This window comes from Phyllobates terribilis, unplaced genomic scaffold (genome assembly GCF_046119375.1).
Source record: "Phyllobates terribilis strain yellow unplaced genomic scaffold, ASM4611937v1 Scaffold_4__5_contigs__length_816908805, whole genome shotgun sequence".
Lineage (NCBI taxonomy): Eukaryota > Metazoa > Chordata > Amphibia > Anura > Dendrobatidae > Phyllobates > Phyllobates terribilis.
In genome coordinates, this window is record NW_027362764.1 from 58,537,476 (window position 1) to 58,553,757 (window position 16,282).

Genomic DNA, 16,282 nt, shown 5'->3' on the forward strand with positions numbered 1-16,282 from the left:
GGCTCCAAAGTCAGCTCCAAATCGGGTTGTCTTCTTCTGCATCCTTGGGGGAAAAACCCCACCGAGAAATGAAAGCTTGGCTAACGGCATTGTATGAAGAAGAAATTGTCCATTGTTAAAGGTGTCATCCAGGACTATTTAATTATTTTACAACAGTTGCTACCTACCTACCTGGCTGTTGTGCCCTTGCCGATCTCTGCTGGCACAGAACGGTCACAGACATCTGCTGACATCACGTTGACAGGGCAGCAGCTTCTCTTGTGTTCTGCTTTGTTGACGGAGCGTGACTGCCGATGCCATGCTGACTGACAGCCTGCTCCCCACTGCCTAACTGCGGGGAGCCGGCTGTCAATCAGCATGATGGCGGCAGTCACACCCCGTCAACAGAGCAGAGCAGAAGAGGAAGAGCTGCTCTGTTGACATGGAGGAGCTGAATTGTTGGCAGGAGCGGCTGGCACTGTGTAGAACAGGCAGGTAGTTGCCTCTGTTAGCAACTACCTGCCTGTTAGTTTTTAAGCCCTTAGTAAAAAAAATAGTCCTGGACCACCCGGTCAATATACATAGTAATAAGTTGTAGTTTATAAAGAAACCTGTATAGTTTCCCTCTAGTGCCACCTCAGGGGAAAATAGGTATTACACCATGCCCATTCAAGTCAATAGATCATATGGGTAATGCAGGAAAGATTAGGTCCACGAGAGAGAGAGACGTTCTTTATAACCCTCTTCACTTTGGTCAAAACAGAGGAACCTTATAATTCCTAATAGGGTGCATGAAAATGGGTATTCTAAATTAGACCATCCCTTTAAATAAGCTTAATCAATGCACCTTATAATATGCATCTAGGCTTACTTTTGAGACACAACAGTGTTCTTCTCTACCCCATATATATCATTCAGGCGTCAAATGAGACTTCTACTTATTAAAGGGCTATTTCACTACAATCGGCTATCACTTAATGACCGCTGGGGTCCAGACCTCTGGTAACCCTCCGATCCTGAGAATGAAGTGGCTGTCGCTCTGCGTCCTCATAGACCATCTAGTTCCACTTCCTTCTCAAGATTGGTGAACATCCCATCCTAGCGATATGCCACCACCAAGTGACATTGGAAAACCCCTTTAAGTCAGGATTCTCTAATAAGGTGTTTGGAAATGGGTTTTCTATAAGTCTGGCCTTACATAGGAAAGTTTACAGTTCTGGGTACAAACCATTGGTGCCCCCTCAAGTTGGCAAAAAAGTGTGCAAAAATATGGCGGAACTTGGAGCTCGTGGACCCCAATGCAAAATCTCCAACTGGACCCCCAACTATCATGTCTTTAATAGTATTGGTCTTATGTGATCCAAAGAGACCTTTTGGGACCCTCCTAAACTCACCAAGATCGGGTGCAACAGGAACTTCTGCACCCACTGATTGTACTGGATGTTGCCCAAATTTTAGCGCCAAATATTGACCAAAGGACACTTGCAGACATTAGTCTACGTAACACTGGCATACAGTGCGCCCACCACTATACACTGCAAAAATAAAGTACTGTGCAATCGTAACGCAAACATGACAGAGGCGCAACGTGGGACCCATGCAACCCAAGGCAAACAGAACGGCGTCATCTTATGTGGAAATTCCTGGAAAACTCCCGCGGGTAAAGCACTGGATTTACCTGCAGTCCTATGTAAAAGCACAGTCGGCATTGGTCTTTGTTCTATATATCAAAGAGATAAAGTATGAAAAGTTTAAAGGAGTTATTGATGCGATGCGCAGGATGTATATATCCGGGGCGACCTCTGTACTACAGAGAATATAATGAGTGCTTTCTAGTACCCGACTTGTTGGCTTGTGATTGGCGTCTGAGTGCAGCTCTTTTAACCTCGGTTCATCAAAATTCATTGAACATATTACATTAATCAGGAATTTCAATCGCTACATTTTGTGCCAATTTGTCTTCTTTCTTTTTATATGAAACGATAAAAAAAAAAAGAAGCGTCGAGCAGCGAATGCTTTGAGCGCACAAAGTGCCTGCAGTGAGCTAAAAGGAGAAAAGGCTGCAAAGGCGTCCCATGGAGGATGCTACACCCAACTGCGTCACCAGGGGTTCATGGGTCAAATTAGTCCTGACCATGGTGAGGATGGAGGCGCCATAGCAAGTGTTAAAATAAGCCTCATTACGGTGCCCAGATTTGCCATCAAGGACAGTAGGATCTGGTGTTTGTTTCCCCTTACACCTCCCTTAAAAGTGTAATCCCATCTTAGAAATTCATATTATATATAGCCATAGGATGGGCCATAAATGTCTAACAGGTCAAGATCCCAAATCTGGGGCACACGGACACTTACCTATCTCAAAAACAAGGCAATCGGGAAAGGAGAGGTGACATTCACTTCCAAAAATTGTCAAGCAAAGATGCTCGGAAAATTTCCATAAAAGTGGAAAGACAAATCTACGAAACTCCGATACCTCTACATTCCCAGTGATGCAAGATGGGACCTCACTCTACAGCAAGGTTCCCGACATTTATGGTATGTCTCTTGTTGTCCGAGATGGGAAGACCCCTGTAAGTCAATTCTAGAACCCATTTTTCTGCTTATATTATCACAACGCAATATATTAACCTCTTCCCAACGTGGCCAATTTCCATTTTTCTGTTTTCGTTTTTTCCTCCCTTTTTTCCCAAAGCCATTACTTTTTTATTTTTCTGTCCACATAGACGTGTGAGGGCTTGTTTTTTGTGGGATGAGTTGTAATTTTGAATGAAACCATTCATTTACCACATAGTGTAATTGAAAACGGGGAAAAAAATTCAAGTGGGGAGAAATTGTGGAAAAAAAACCCCACAATTCTGACATTGTTTTTTGTGAATTGTTTTTACGGTGTACAGTATTGTGGTAAAAACAACCTGGTAATAAGATTCTACTTATCAGTACGATTACGGCGATACCGAACATGTCCAGTTTTTTTTATTATTTTATTGGTGAAAAATTAAATCAGAAGTTTGCAAAAACAAATTTTTGGGATTGTGTCACCGTTATCCGAGACCCGTAACGTTTTCATTTTTCGGCCGATGGAGCTGTGTGACGGCGTTTGTTTTTTTTTGCGGGGTGAGAAGATATTCTTATTGATACCATTTTGGGATTGATATGGCATTTTGATAACTTGTTACAGCATTTTTTTGTGTTATTTCAGCGACCAAAAAAATGTAATTTTGACGTTCTTGAATTTTTTTTTCCTTTGCAGTGTTTACTGATCAAATTAACTACTTTAAAATTTTGATGGATCGGACGTTTCTAAATGTGGCGATACCACATACAGTTATATGAAAAAGTTTGGGCACCCCTATTAATCTTAAGCTTAATGTTTTCTTAAAATTGGTGTTTTTGCAACAGCTATTTCAGTTTGATATATGTAATAACTGTTGGACACAGTAATGTTTCTGCCTTGAAATGAGGTTTATTGTACTAACAGAAAATGTGCAATCTGCATTCAAACAAAATTTGACCGGTGCATAAGTATGGGCACCCTTATCATTTTCTTGTTTTAAATACTCCTACCTACTTTTTACTGATTTACAAAAGCACTATTTTTGGTTTTGTAACCTCATTGAGCTTTGAACTTCATAGCCAGGTGTATGCAATCATGAGAAAAGCTACTTAAAGTGGCCACTTGCAAGTTGTTCTCCTGTTTGAATCTCCTCTGAAGAGTGGCATCATGGGCTCCTCAAAACAACTGTCAAATGATCTGAAAACAAAGATTATTCAACATAGTTGTTCAGGGGAAGGATACAAAAAGCTGTCTCAGAGATTTAACCTGTCAATTTCCACTGTGAGGAACATAGTAAGGAAATGGAAGAACACAGGGACAGTTCTTGTTAAGGCCAGAAGTGGCAGGCCAAGAAAAACATCAGAAAGGCAGAGAAGAAGAATGGTGAGATCAGTCAAGGACAATCCTCAGACCACCTCCAGAGAGCTGCAGCATCAACTTGCTGCAGATGGTGTCACTGTGCATCGGTCAACTATACAACGCACTTTGCACAAGGAGAAGCTGTATGGGAGAGTGATGTGAAAGAAGCCGTTTCTGTAAGCACGCCACAAACAGAGTCGGCTGAGGTATGCAAAAGCACATTTGGAGAAGCCTATTTCTTTTTGGAAGAGGTCCTGTGGACTGATGAAACCAAGATTCAGTTGTTTGGTCATACAAAAAGGCGTTATGCATGGCGTCAAAAAAACACAGCATTCCAAGAAAAACACTTGCTACCCACAGTAAAATTTGGTGGAGGTTCCATCATGCTTTGGGGCTGTGTGGCCAATGCCGGCATCGGGAATCTTGTTAAAGTTGAGGGACGCATGGATTCCACTCAGTATCAGCAGATTCTTGACAATAATGTTCAAGAATCAGTGATAAAGTTGAAGTTACGCAGGGGATGGATCTTTCAGCAAGACAATGATCCAAAACACCGCTCCAAATCTACTCAGGCATTCATGCAGAGGAACAATTACAATGTTCTGGAATGGCCATCCCAGTCCCCAGACCTGAATATCATTGAACATCTGTGGGATCATTTGAAGAGGGCTGTCCATGCTCGGCGACCATCAAACTTAACTGAACTGGAATTGTTTTGTAAAGAGGAATGGTCAAAATACCTTCATCCAGGATCCAGGAACTCATTAAAAGCTACAGGAAGCGACTAGAGGCTGTTATTTTTGCAAAAGGAGGATCTACTAAATATTAATGTCACTTTTCTGGTGAGGTGCCCATACTTATGCACCTGTCAAATTTTGTTTGAATGCAGATTGCACATTTTCTGTTAGTACAATAAACCTCATTTCAAGGCAGAAACATTACTGTGTCCAACAGTTATTACATATATCAAACTGAAATAGCTGTTGCAAAAACACCAATTTTTATAAAACATTAAGCTTAAGATTAATAGGGGTGCCCAAACTTTTTCATATAACTGTATGTGTATTTTTTTAGTAGCTTTATTTTTAATGGGGGGTGGTTTGAACTTTTATGTTTTTTTGATTGTTTTTCTTTTTTTTTTTTACTTTTTTTACTTTTCACTATTCTTGTTAGTCCCCTTAGGGGACTTAAAGCTGCGATTATGTGAACGCTTGTGCTGTATATAGCAAAAATCACAGTCTCCTTTTAGGCTTGGCCACAGGCTGGGTTTCAAGGGAGCTTCGTAATGACGAGCACGAGGGTCTTCATTTGCATGTATTGATTGCTTGGAATATGGGTTTTTTCATATGACTTTTCTTGGACCAAGTGGTCTGCGCAAAATCACAGACATGTCTGATATTGATCCAAGTGTCGACTCAAACTTGGCAATGCAAGTCTATGGCTTCGTGAAAAAAATCGGATCACACTCTGACTACATCCGACCACGTACGAGAAAAACTGATGATACTCGGACCAAACTGTGATCAAAAAAGTCTGTCATAGTCCTCCATACAGAATAATAGGCCCCACATAGTCCTCCATACAGTTTAATGGCCCCACATAGTCCTCCATATAGAATAATAGGCCCCACATAGTCCTCCATACAGTTTAATGGCCCCACATAGTCCTCCATATAGAATAATGGGCTCCACATAGTCTTGCATACAGAATAATGGCCCCACATAGTCCTCCATACAGAATAATGGGCCCCACAGAGTCCTCCATACAGAATAATGGCCCCCCATAGTCCTACATACTGTATAATGGGCCCCACATAGTCCTCCATACAGAATAATGGCCCCCCATAGTCCTCCATACAGAATAACGGCTGCACATAGTCCTCCATACAGAATAATGGCCCCACATAGTCCTCCATACAGAATAATGGCCCCCCATAGTCCTCCATACAGAATAACGGCTGCACATAGTCCTCCATACAGTATAATGGGCCCCACATAGTCCTCCATACAGAATAATGGCCCCCCATAGTCCTCCATACAGAATAACGGCTGCACATAGGGGTGGTGGTTCAGTTGTCGCGGGACAAATAAAACCACCCTGCGGGCAAGAGTTTACCATGTATGCTCTAAGCCAAACTTCCCTTAGTAAGTAATATGAGAACACAAAATTAATGATTTTCCGAGAATTTTTCTGACTGATTTTCCTACATAACGTTCACACGTTCAGTATTTGGTCAGTATTTTACATCAGTATTTGTAAGCTAAAATCAGGAGTGGGTGAAAAACGCAGAAGCGGTGATGTGTTTCTATTATACTTTTCCTCTGATTGTTCCACTCCTGGTTTTGGTTTACAAATACTGATGGAAAATACTGACCAAATACTGAACGTGTGAACGCGCGCGGCCTTAGACATTACATAAAATTCACTGTTTTCTCTTTGGAGCTGCACACAACCAGTTTAGAAGTAAAACTCCCCGGCAATGGTAGAGAAATGATGGGAAGATTGGAAACACTTGTGCCAGGAGTTGAGAGATTGACACAAAAGTTCTAAGTGAGCGAGCAGCAGGGAGTTGTCCTCTCCTCCTCCCATCTTGTCTGCGCAGCCATATTGCACCCAGGGGGACATTGGCCAAAGGAGGTAAAACAAAAAGAGAAAAAATAATAAACGACGAGTATCAGAGTGATGCACTATATAGGTGGATGCAACATGGAACGATGCCGGTCAGGGGGGAAAGGAACAGGCGGAAGAAGAAGAGCAATTCCTACAGCCTCCATATTAAAAGAGTTGTCATACAGATAACTTATAGCACAGGCTCTGATTATATTTATATATATATATACAGTATATATATATACTCATGTGATGGAACAGGACAGTATATATTTTCTTATGTCATTGCTATATAATATATATATATATAGCAATGACATAAGAAAACATGCACTGTCCTGTTCTGCCACATGAGTATATATATATATATATATATATATATATATATATATATATATATTAGTGCATTATTTATGAATTGCTTTCCTTTCTAACCATTTCATGATTTGGTTATTTTTCTGCTTTTCATATTTAGATTTTTTTCAATCTCTCCTCCTTCCAAGAGCCCAAAATTATTATTTTTTTTAATTGTTTTACTTTTTTGCATCATCTAGCCATGTGAGGGCTAGGGTTTTTTTGTTTTTGCAGGACGAATGGCAATTTTTAATGACTCCCCAAAAAAAGTGGGGAGTAATAGTGAGAAAAAAAACCTGCAAGGCAATGTGCACACAGAGGTTTTTTGTTTTTTTAAGATTTTGGAGCAGAAACTCTTTAATTCTCCTCCACCAAATCTCAAAACAACGTTGAGTTTCCGCTCAGTTTCTGCAAAAATTCAGCAAAATGACCTTGTGTCCACATAGCCCAATTTTGCTACTATTTACTAGGTATAGTTTTTTACAGCATTCGTTGTACAGTAACTAAGAAGTAACGTTTCTCCTTGCGGAGAGCGCATGCTAGGCACGTCAAGGTGAGGAGACTTTTCGAGCCGCAGTTGTACAGTAAAAATGAGCTAAGAAGAATTTACACGTCCGTATAAAATGTATGGGATTTATACAAATCTCGGGTTTTTTTAGCTGACCTGCGGTGCGTGTCTACAATCTACAACATGTCGATTTCTCTTGTTGTAAACAAAGGTTTTATTTGCAGATTTTCTCCATTGACTCGAATGAGATAAGGAAAATCCGCAGATACAATAAAAACGTATATGTATATTTTTTATTTCCACTGAGGAAACGCACTAAAAAACACATGGAAACTGCTCATGATTTCATTAATAAAACGAAGTAACAGAAGTTTCCAAAACAGTTTTTTGTTTAAAACATGACATACTAAAAAAAAAAAAGATGACAAACGCAGCTGAAAGAAACATAAAACAACGCTCCAAAAAACACAATGAAAAAAAAAAACGGCAAGTTTAGCTAATTGGTGCAGACAATATGTAATATTAAAATGTCATCAAATTCTTATAGTTGGGACTTGGCTCAAGTAGTTAAAACAAATTCTGGTCTTTAAATTTTTTAAAAAAAAAAAAATTAAGAAAAAATTGGGTTTAAGATTCCCCCACCGATGGAGCGGTGTGAGGACTTGTTTTTATTGATATAAATTTTGGGCACATACAAGGTTTATATCACTTTTTATTGCATTTTTGAGGGAGGTGTGGTGACTTAAACTGTAATTTCAGAGTTCACTTTCTTATTTTCAGTATGACTTTTATAGATGCGGCGACACCAAATTTCTTTATTTTCAAGTTGGAGTGGGGGAGGGATTGATTAATTTTTTTATATTCTTTGTTTTATTTTTTTTTATTTAGTTTTTTTTTACTATTTACTCAGGTTATGTGCTGTATAGCAGCTCAGCCATATTTTATTCATGGGAGCCATGCTGCAATATGGCCTTCTCCCTTTCTTACCTTCCCTTTTGGCTACACATATCCTGAAATGGCGAGATTTAAAAGATATATAAATAAATAATTTTTTGATACTCTGTCAGGAGATGTTTATGCTATAGGCATCTGTAAGTTGCCACCCAGTGGTGTTAATGTGAACTGCAGTCTGTTATGGATTTTTTTTATCATGTGGCTGTTCAGGGGTTTCCTGAAACAATACAACCAGTGAACAGCTGTGGCGCTGTTTTTGTGAGAAAGCAGCCATGCTTTTCTAATTCAGGAAACCCCTTTAATAGCATTATCTAAGCGAATTTCTTATATAACTCTTCACTAAAGGGACATGAGATCTTTCCCGTTTCGCGTCGCCCCATCCAGGGCTCCCGCCAGCATTATACCCTTATTTTTGCTTTGCTGAGATAATGTCTCTTTTGCCGGTGCGTTAACACTTGTCATTATAAAAAATGGAGTTGCCACATTCTTTGGCTTGTGAAGTCCGTCCTTACATTCCCGCTGTCATCAGAACAGTAAAGATGATTAATATTGTGAAATCTGATCCTCACTGGTAAATTTCAGCTCGCCCCATGGGTATCGTGTGAATCATAGCTTCAAGGGACAATGACATCTGATACCGAAAGATAGTATGAAAATCGTAAAATCTTGAAGAATTAAATCTGACGGCAGGTAAAGCTGCTTTCCTACTACTGCTCCCCCTTTCCATGTCATAGTTGTAGAAGTCCTGGAAGCTGAGCTGTGGGCATTTACCTCCTGAATTTTTCACTAAGGTTACTTGATGAGTGTTTTTGCTTTGAATATTTAAAGTGGAAACTCTCCAAAATCCTCCTCAAAAACTTGGCGTGAAAACACCATGTGAACACACCCTAAGGGGTTGTTATGTGCACATGGAGTCTTTTGGCAGGGTTTTAGGGAATTTTGAGGAGAGTATTTGAAGAGTTTCTGCTCCAAAACTTATCGAAAAAACCCTCTGTGTTCACATACTCAAAGACATGGGTGGGGAACCTTGGTCATTTTCTCCAGCCCTTGGGCAATGTCTTAATGGACTGCAGTGGATCCTTTGAATCTGCTCACTACTGAACGCTTCAGCTTTTGCAGCAGTGGATTATGTCCTGATGCTGGAGTTCTCGGTTGGCGCACTGAGCATGTTCTGTGATCCGGCCTGCTCCTTGTGGTGTATTTACCAGTTATAGTCTCCTATGTGATGTACAGTACAGACCAAAAGTTTGGACACACCTTCTCATTTAAAGATTTTTCTGTATTTTTATGACTATGAAAATTGTACATTCACACTGAAGGCATCAAAACTATGAATTAACACATGTGGAATTATATACTTAACAAAAAAGTGTGAAACAACTGAAAATATGTCTTATAATCTAGGTTCTTCAAAGTAGCCACCTTTTGCTTTGATGACTGCTTTGCACACTCTTGGCATTCTCTTGATGAGCTTCAAGAGGTAGTCACCGGAAATGGTCTTCCAACAATCTTGAAGGAGTTCCCAGAGATGCTTAGCACTTGTTGGCCCTTTTGCCTTCACTCTGCGGTCCAGCTCACCCCAAACCATCTCGATTGGGTTCAAGTCTGGTGACTGTGGAGGCCAGGTCATCTGGCGTAGCACCCCATCACTCTCCTACTTGGTTAAATAGCCCTTACACAGCCTGGAGGTGTGTTTGGGGTCATTGTCCTGTTGAAAAATAAATGATGGTCCAACTAAACGCAAACCGGATGGAATAGCATGACACTGCAAGATGCTGTGGTAGCCATGCTGGTTCAGTATGCCTTCAATTTTGAATAAATCCCCAACAGTGTCAGCAGCAAAGCACCCCCACACCATCACACCTCCTCCTCCATGCTTCACGGTGGGAACCAGGCATGTAGAGTCCATCCGTTCACCTTTTCTGCGTCGCACAAAGACACGGTGGTTGGAACCAAAGATTTCAAATTTGGACTCATCAGACCAAAGCACAGATTTCCACTGGTCTAATGTCCATTCCTTGTGTTCTTTAGCTCAAACAAGTCTCTTCTGCTTGTTGCCTGTCCTTAGCAGTGGTTTCCTACCAGCTATTTTACTATGAAGGCCTGCTGCACAAAGTCTCCTCTTAACAGTTGTTGTAGAGATGTGTCTGCTGCTAGAACTCTGTGTGGCATTGACCTGGTCTCTAATCTGAGCTGCTGTTAACCTGCGATTTCTGAGGCTTGTGACTTGGATAAACTTATCCTCAGAAGCAGAGGTGACTCTTGGTCTTCCTTTCCTAGGGCGGTGCTCATATGAGCCAGTTTCTTTGTAGCGCTTGATGATTTTTGCAACTGCACTTGGGGACACTTTCAAAGTTTGCCCAATTTTTCGGACTGACTGACCTTCATTTCTTAAAGTAATGATGGCCACTCGTTTTTCTTTACTTAGCTGCTTTTTTCTTGCCATAATACAAATTCTAACAGTCTATTCAGTAGGACTATCAGCTGTGTATCCACCTGACTTCTGCACAACACAACTGATGGTCCCAACCCCATTTATAAGGCAAGAAATCCCACTTATTAAACCTGACAGGGCGCACCTGTGAAGTGAAAACCATTTCCGGTGACTACCTCTTGAAGCTCATCAAGAGAATGCCAAGAGTGTGCAAAGCAGTCATCAAAGCAAAAGGTGGCTACTTTGAAGAACCTAGAATATAAGACATATTTTCAGTTGTTTCACACTTTTTTGTTAAGTATATAATTCCACATGTGTTAATTCATAGTTTTGATGCCTTCAGTGTGAATGTACAATTTTCATAGTCATGAAAATACAGAAAAATGTTTAAATGAGAAGGTGTGTCCAAACTTTTGGTCTGTACTGTATATATACAGATGTCTGTGTCTCCTATATGTTATATATATATGTGTAAGAGGGTGAGCAGTGTTCAAGAAGACGTTGTGGTTTATAGTTGATGAAAAATGTTGTTTGAATATGTTATCTATATATGGCCGGTTTGTATTTGGTTTCCTTGAGGTCTAACCTCAAGGTCGTCCCCAGGGAGTTGGAGGGCTGTCCAATAGGGGAATCAGTGGAAGGCTTTAGGGATATAGTTGGTAGAACTCAGGGTAAGATACAATTAAATGGTTTGGGAATAGCCCGCATACTGGGAGGGGTTATAGCAAACAAAAAGGGGAAGCACTTTCTGATAGAGAGGCTCAGACAGTGTCACGTACAAGCTGCAATGGGTCCTAACAATACCAAGCTTCCAACCAGCAGGAGGGCACACCGAGAGTCTAGCGAAGATCCTTGGACGGTCTGGGGCCTATGGCCCGGAAGAGGCATTGAGTCTGTCTCATTCTCTCCTAAGAGGAAATGGTGGTGGGTCTCAGGAAAGCTGGGTTGCCGGATGGGGAGTTCCTAGTGCCAACAGAAGCTGTTGAGGTGGGGATAGTTCGAGCAGACCGAAGGCAGGACCTTGAAGTGTACTGTTTTATGGGAACATCAACCGGAGGGGGTTCTGCCCCATATTGTATGCCGCAGACAATTGTACCTGAACTGTACACTAAAACCAAATCCATTGAACCGGCCCCAAGGTCTCCTGGTGTGCGTTTTACTAACCCCGATCCCTAGGACGGAGATGGAGCAGAGGCCTCCGGCCTACAAGTAAGAGCACAGTGAATGCAACAGCACAACACACGGGAAAAATATCCGTTTACAAGAGATGTATGTACAGAAGTCTGTGTGTTCTATGTGATGTATACAGCAGTCTGTGTCTCATCTGTGATGTGTAAGCAGCAGTCTCAGTGTCGCCCATGTGATGTGTATACAGAAGTCTATGTCACCTACATGATGTACACAGAAGTCTGTGTGTCTCCTATGTAATGTCTATACGGCAGTCTCGGTGTCTCCTATGGGATGTATATATTTCAAACCCCCACCTCCCCCAATTCTATAAATGTAACATGAGCAGTGATTAATTTCCCACTTCGAGGAGACCTGCAGTATAATATACATCTAGCTCTTTGCCTAGGAAAATAGCTACCTATGATAAACTTTAGAGGCAGTCGGTTGCCTAAGCAATGAACAGTAAACTACAGAATAAAAAAATCCCTCCATTCTTGAGAATAGCAAAAAATATAACAAGGTAAATTGCAATGTTGCTTGCTTTTACAAACAATTTGAATGTTTTACTCATTTAAGAAGATGAGACAATCCCTTAAAATAAATACATTTTCAAAACTTCAATTTTTGGATCTTTAACTCAACCTGAACCAACCAAGTGACATTAGCATAGGTCTTAAAGAACTTTAAAAAATGTTTTAATCAATTTACATAAAGGAGTAGTCTTCTGGATGACCCCGGTCGTGAAAAGCTACATGTTTTTCTTTTATCCCAAGATCCCTTTGTGGTGGCATGTTTGCTACAAGCATTTGTTGTTTTTTTTAAAGTTGCTAACATTTGTTCTTACTCATCATACACTACTGATAATTCTGGAATATATTTTATACAGTTCTGGAAGATGATTTAATTCATTCTTTTTTTTTTAATCGTTTAAAACAATATTGGGGGCGCTGTTGCATTGGTGTCTATGGAATGTATTAAACATTTACAATGGTAGCAAAAGGTACTGCAACTAAAATATGCAACCATCATTTGCAACAATACTTAAAGGACATGGTTTGACAAAAAGAGGTAGACTTTAAATTTTATCAGCAAGAAAAGTTTTAGAAGGCGTAGCATTGACATTTTTATAAGTGTATATACATTCCCTTTAAATACCTCCATCAATATTTATATAGTTGTGTGTCCCATGTACTTGCATAGTAGATTGCAGATACTATTATGTGTCCTTGATGCATTTCACCCTAAGCTTAGTGCACAGATTCTTTCTTTGCATCTGACATTATTTAAAAAAAAAAAAAGTTCACAGGAAACATTAGTCGGTCGTATTTCGGTGGTATGCAGCATGTCACAGAACACCTTAAATTAAAAGGCCGGCATTCCTTCTTCTAGGATAAACACGCTGTATACAGTTACTTTATCATCCTCATGTCTGCAGTCATCTGACTCCCAGTCTGTCTATCTGTTCTATCTTGTACTTTCTTTCAATGACTTCATCCTCTTCCCACACAGAGGATGACTGAATCTGGCTCAAATGACATTCCATCAATGCAACTGCTTTAGTAGAGCAGGAGGATCCGGTTACCTTCCAATAGAGACACAAATGTTTGTTTTCCATCCTGACAACTGCTCCGGTCGATTTCTTTGGTATTTGAACCTTTTTTTTTTTTTTTTTAGTCTTACAATTAAATTGGACATTTTCTCATTAGATTATGCAAATTTAAATAATTTTGCAATTGGAATGATTTAACAAAAATGCACACGAGTCTAGATGTTGCAAATTTGCAATAGTTATAGCGCCCCCTAGTGTTCTTTTGACTTCCACTCAGAACGTCCACCTTTGATGTCCAGCCTCCAATCCTTTTCATTAGCCTGTTCAATTGGTGAAATCACTACTTTGTCCATAGGATTTAGTGATGAGACTGAGCGACTCGGCATGTCTGATCACCTGTTCTGGATACATTTGGTGGAAAGGAATTAAAATTGTTTATCAAGATTTTCAATAAAAAATGGTATGTTTTGGGACAGGTTACCTTTAATCATAAGACAATCCTATTTACTTTTATATCTTTATCTCTTACTTCTGTTACATTAAATATAAAGATATCATAGACATGTATTGTACAATGGGTGCGGAAATTTTTCAGACCCCTTTAAATTTTTCACTTTTTGTTTCATTGCAGCCATTTGGTAAATTCTAAAAAGTTCATTTTTTTCTCATTAAAGTACACTCTGCACCCCATCTTGCCTGAAAAAAAAAACAGAAATGTAGAAATTTTTGCAAATTTATTAAAAAAGAAAAACTGAAATATCACATGGTCATAAGTATTCAGACCCTTTGCTCAGACACTCATATTTAAGTCACATGCTGTCCATTTCCTTGTGATCCTCCTTGAGATGGTTCTACTCCTTCATTGGAGATCAGCTGTGGTTAATTAAACTGTTAGGACTTGATTTGGAAAGGCACACACCTGTCTATATAAGACCTCACAGCTCACAGTGCATGTCAGACCAAATGAAAATCATGAGCTCAAAGGAACTGCCCAAGGAGCTCAGAGACAGAATTGTGGAAAAGCACAGATCTGACCAAGGATATAAAAGAATTTCTGCATTACTCAAGGTTCCTAAAAACAAAGTAGCTTCCATAATCCTTAAATGGAAGAAGTTTGGGACCACCAGAAGTCTTCCTAGACCTGGCCGTCCAGCCAAACTGAGCAATTGTGGGAGAAGAGCCCACCATCCAACCTGAGGGAACTGGAGAGGATCTGCAAGGAAGAATGGCAGAGGATCCCCAAATCCAGGTGTGAAAAACTTGTTGCATCATTCCCAAGAAGACTCATGTCTGTACTAGCTCAAAAGGGGGCTTCTACTCAATACTGAGCAAAGGGTCTGAAGACTTATGAGCATGTGATATTTTCTTTTTTAATAAATTTACAAAAATTTCTACATTTCTGTTTTTTTCAGTCAAGATGGGGTGCAGAGTGTACTTTAATGAGAAAAAAAAAATGAACTTTTTAGAATTTACCTAATGGCTGCAATGAAACAAAGAGTGAAAAAATTTAAAGGGGTCGGAATACTTTCCGTACCCACTGTATATGCAAATTCATATCCCATCCCTGATGTCCCCACTTACGTGCAGAAGGGTAGTCCTCTAACTTGGCTCATGCCAAAGCTCGACTCATTGGTTTCCAATAAAATTAAACAGAGGGAGCCCACTTGTCCATTGACTCTACATCAGACTGTAGCTCAAGGGAGCAGAGGTTCTGCCCCGTGTATATAAACCAGTAATATTAGATGTGATAGTTGTGAAGTCAGTTACAGATCCCAGAAGATTTCAATGTATGGCTCTGCATGGGAGGTTCCTTCTGCTGGAATCCACCCACACTGTTAAGAAATATGAAATGGATGAGAGAAGCATATTAAACATACACAGTCAACTCCAAATTGTTTGGTCTGCTTAGTCAGTAGGCACCATCAAATGCTCCTTGGCCTTACAAGGGAATGTGAAAGTGTCCAAAGAGAGTGTGTGTTGTTGTTTTTTAAACACTGCATGATGCTGTGAGCAGTCTTCTGCTTGGCATAAACTTTCTATTATGGCTTGCAGCAGCTCATATCATGTCTCGAATCAAGCACCTCTGGAACGTCACTGGTCAGCAAATGCAAAGGGAGCTGCCAGCAGAGGTTCTTGATTTGCATGTCAAACGCTTTGAACAGTGCAGAACCTTCCTTAGACAACCATTATTAACCTCATTGATAGCATCCGAGGCTGAATAAATCCAGATGTTTTGTAAACTTAGTTTAGATTTTTCATTGTTGGTAGATTAGTAACATGTCTATCCATCCTGTGCTTTACATAATTCCACAACTTTTTCTTACTAGTGTTTGAAATGTTAACATAGAGTGTAGATATAATTATAACTACTGCAATAAATACCACACCTATGTACAAGAATATAACTACTGTAATACTGCCCCCTATGTACAAGAATATAACTACTATAATGCTGCCCCTATGTACAAGAATATAACTACTACAATACTGCCCCTATGTACAAGAATATAACTCCTATAATACTGCTCCTATGTACAAGAATATAACTACTATAATACTGCCCCCTATGTACAAGAATATAACTACTATAATACTGTCCCTATGTACAAGAATATAACTACTATAATACTACTCCTATGTACAAGAATATAACTACTATAATACTTCCATCTATGTACAAGAATATAACTACTATAATACTGCCCCTATGTACAATAATATAACTACTATAATACTGCTCCCTATGTACAAGAATATAACTACTATAATACTGCTCCCTATGTACAAGAATATAACTACTATAATACTGCC

The 16,282-nt window shown here is 39.8% G+C and overlaps 1 long non-coding RNA gene across 1 annotated transcript in view; it reads left to right on the forward strand.

Annotated features, from left to right (window-relative positions):
- The window catches only part of LOC141264951 (uncharacterized), a 94,598-nt gene that overhangs the window by 7,620 nt on the left and 70,696 nt on the right, over positions 1 to 16,282 (forward strand). The window lies entirely within an intron of this gene.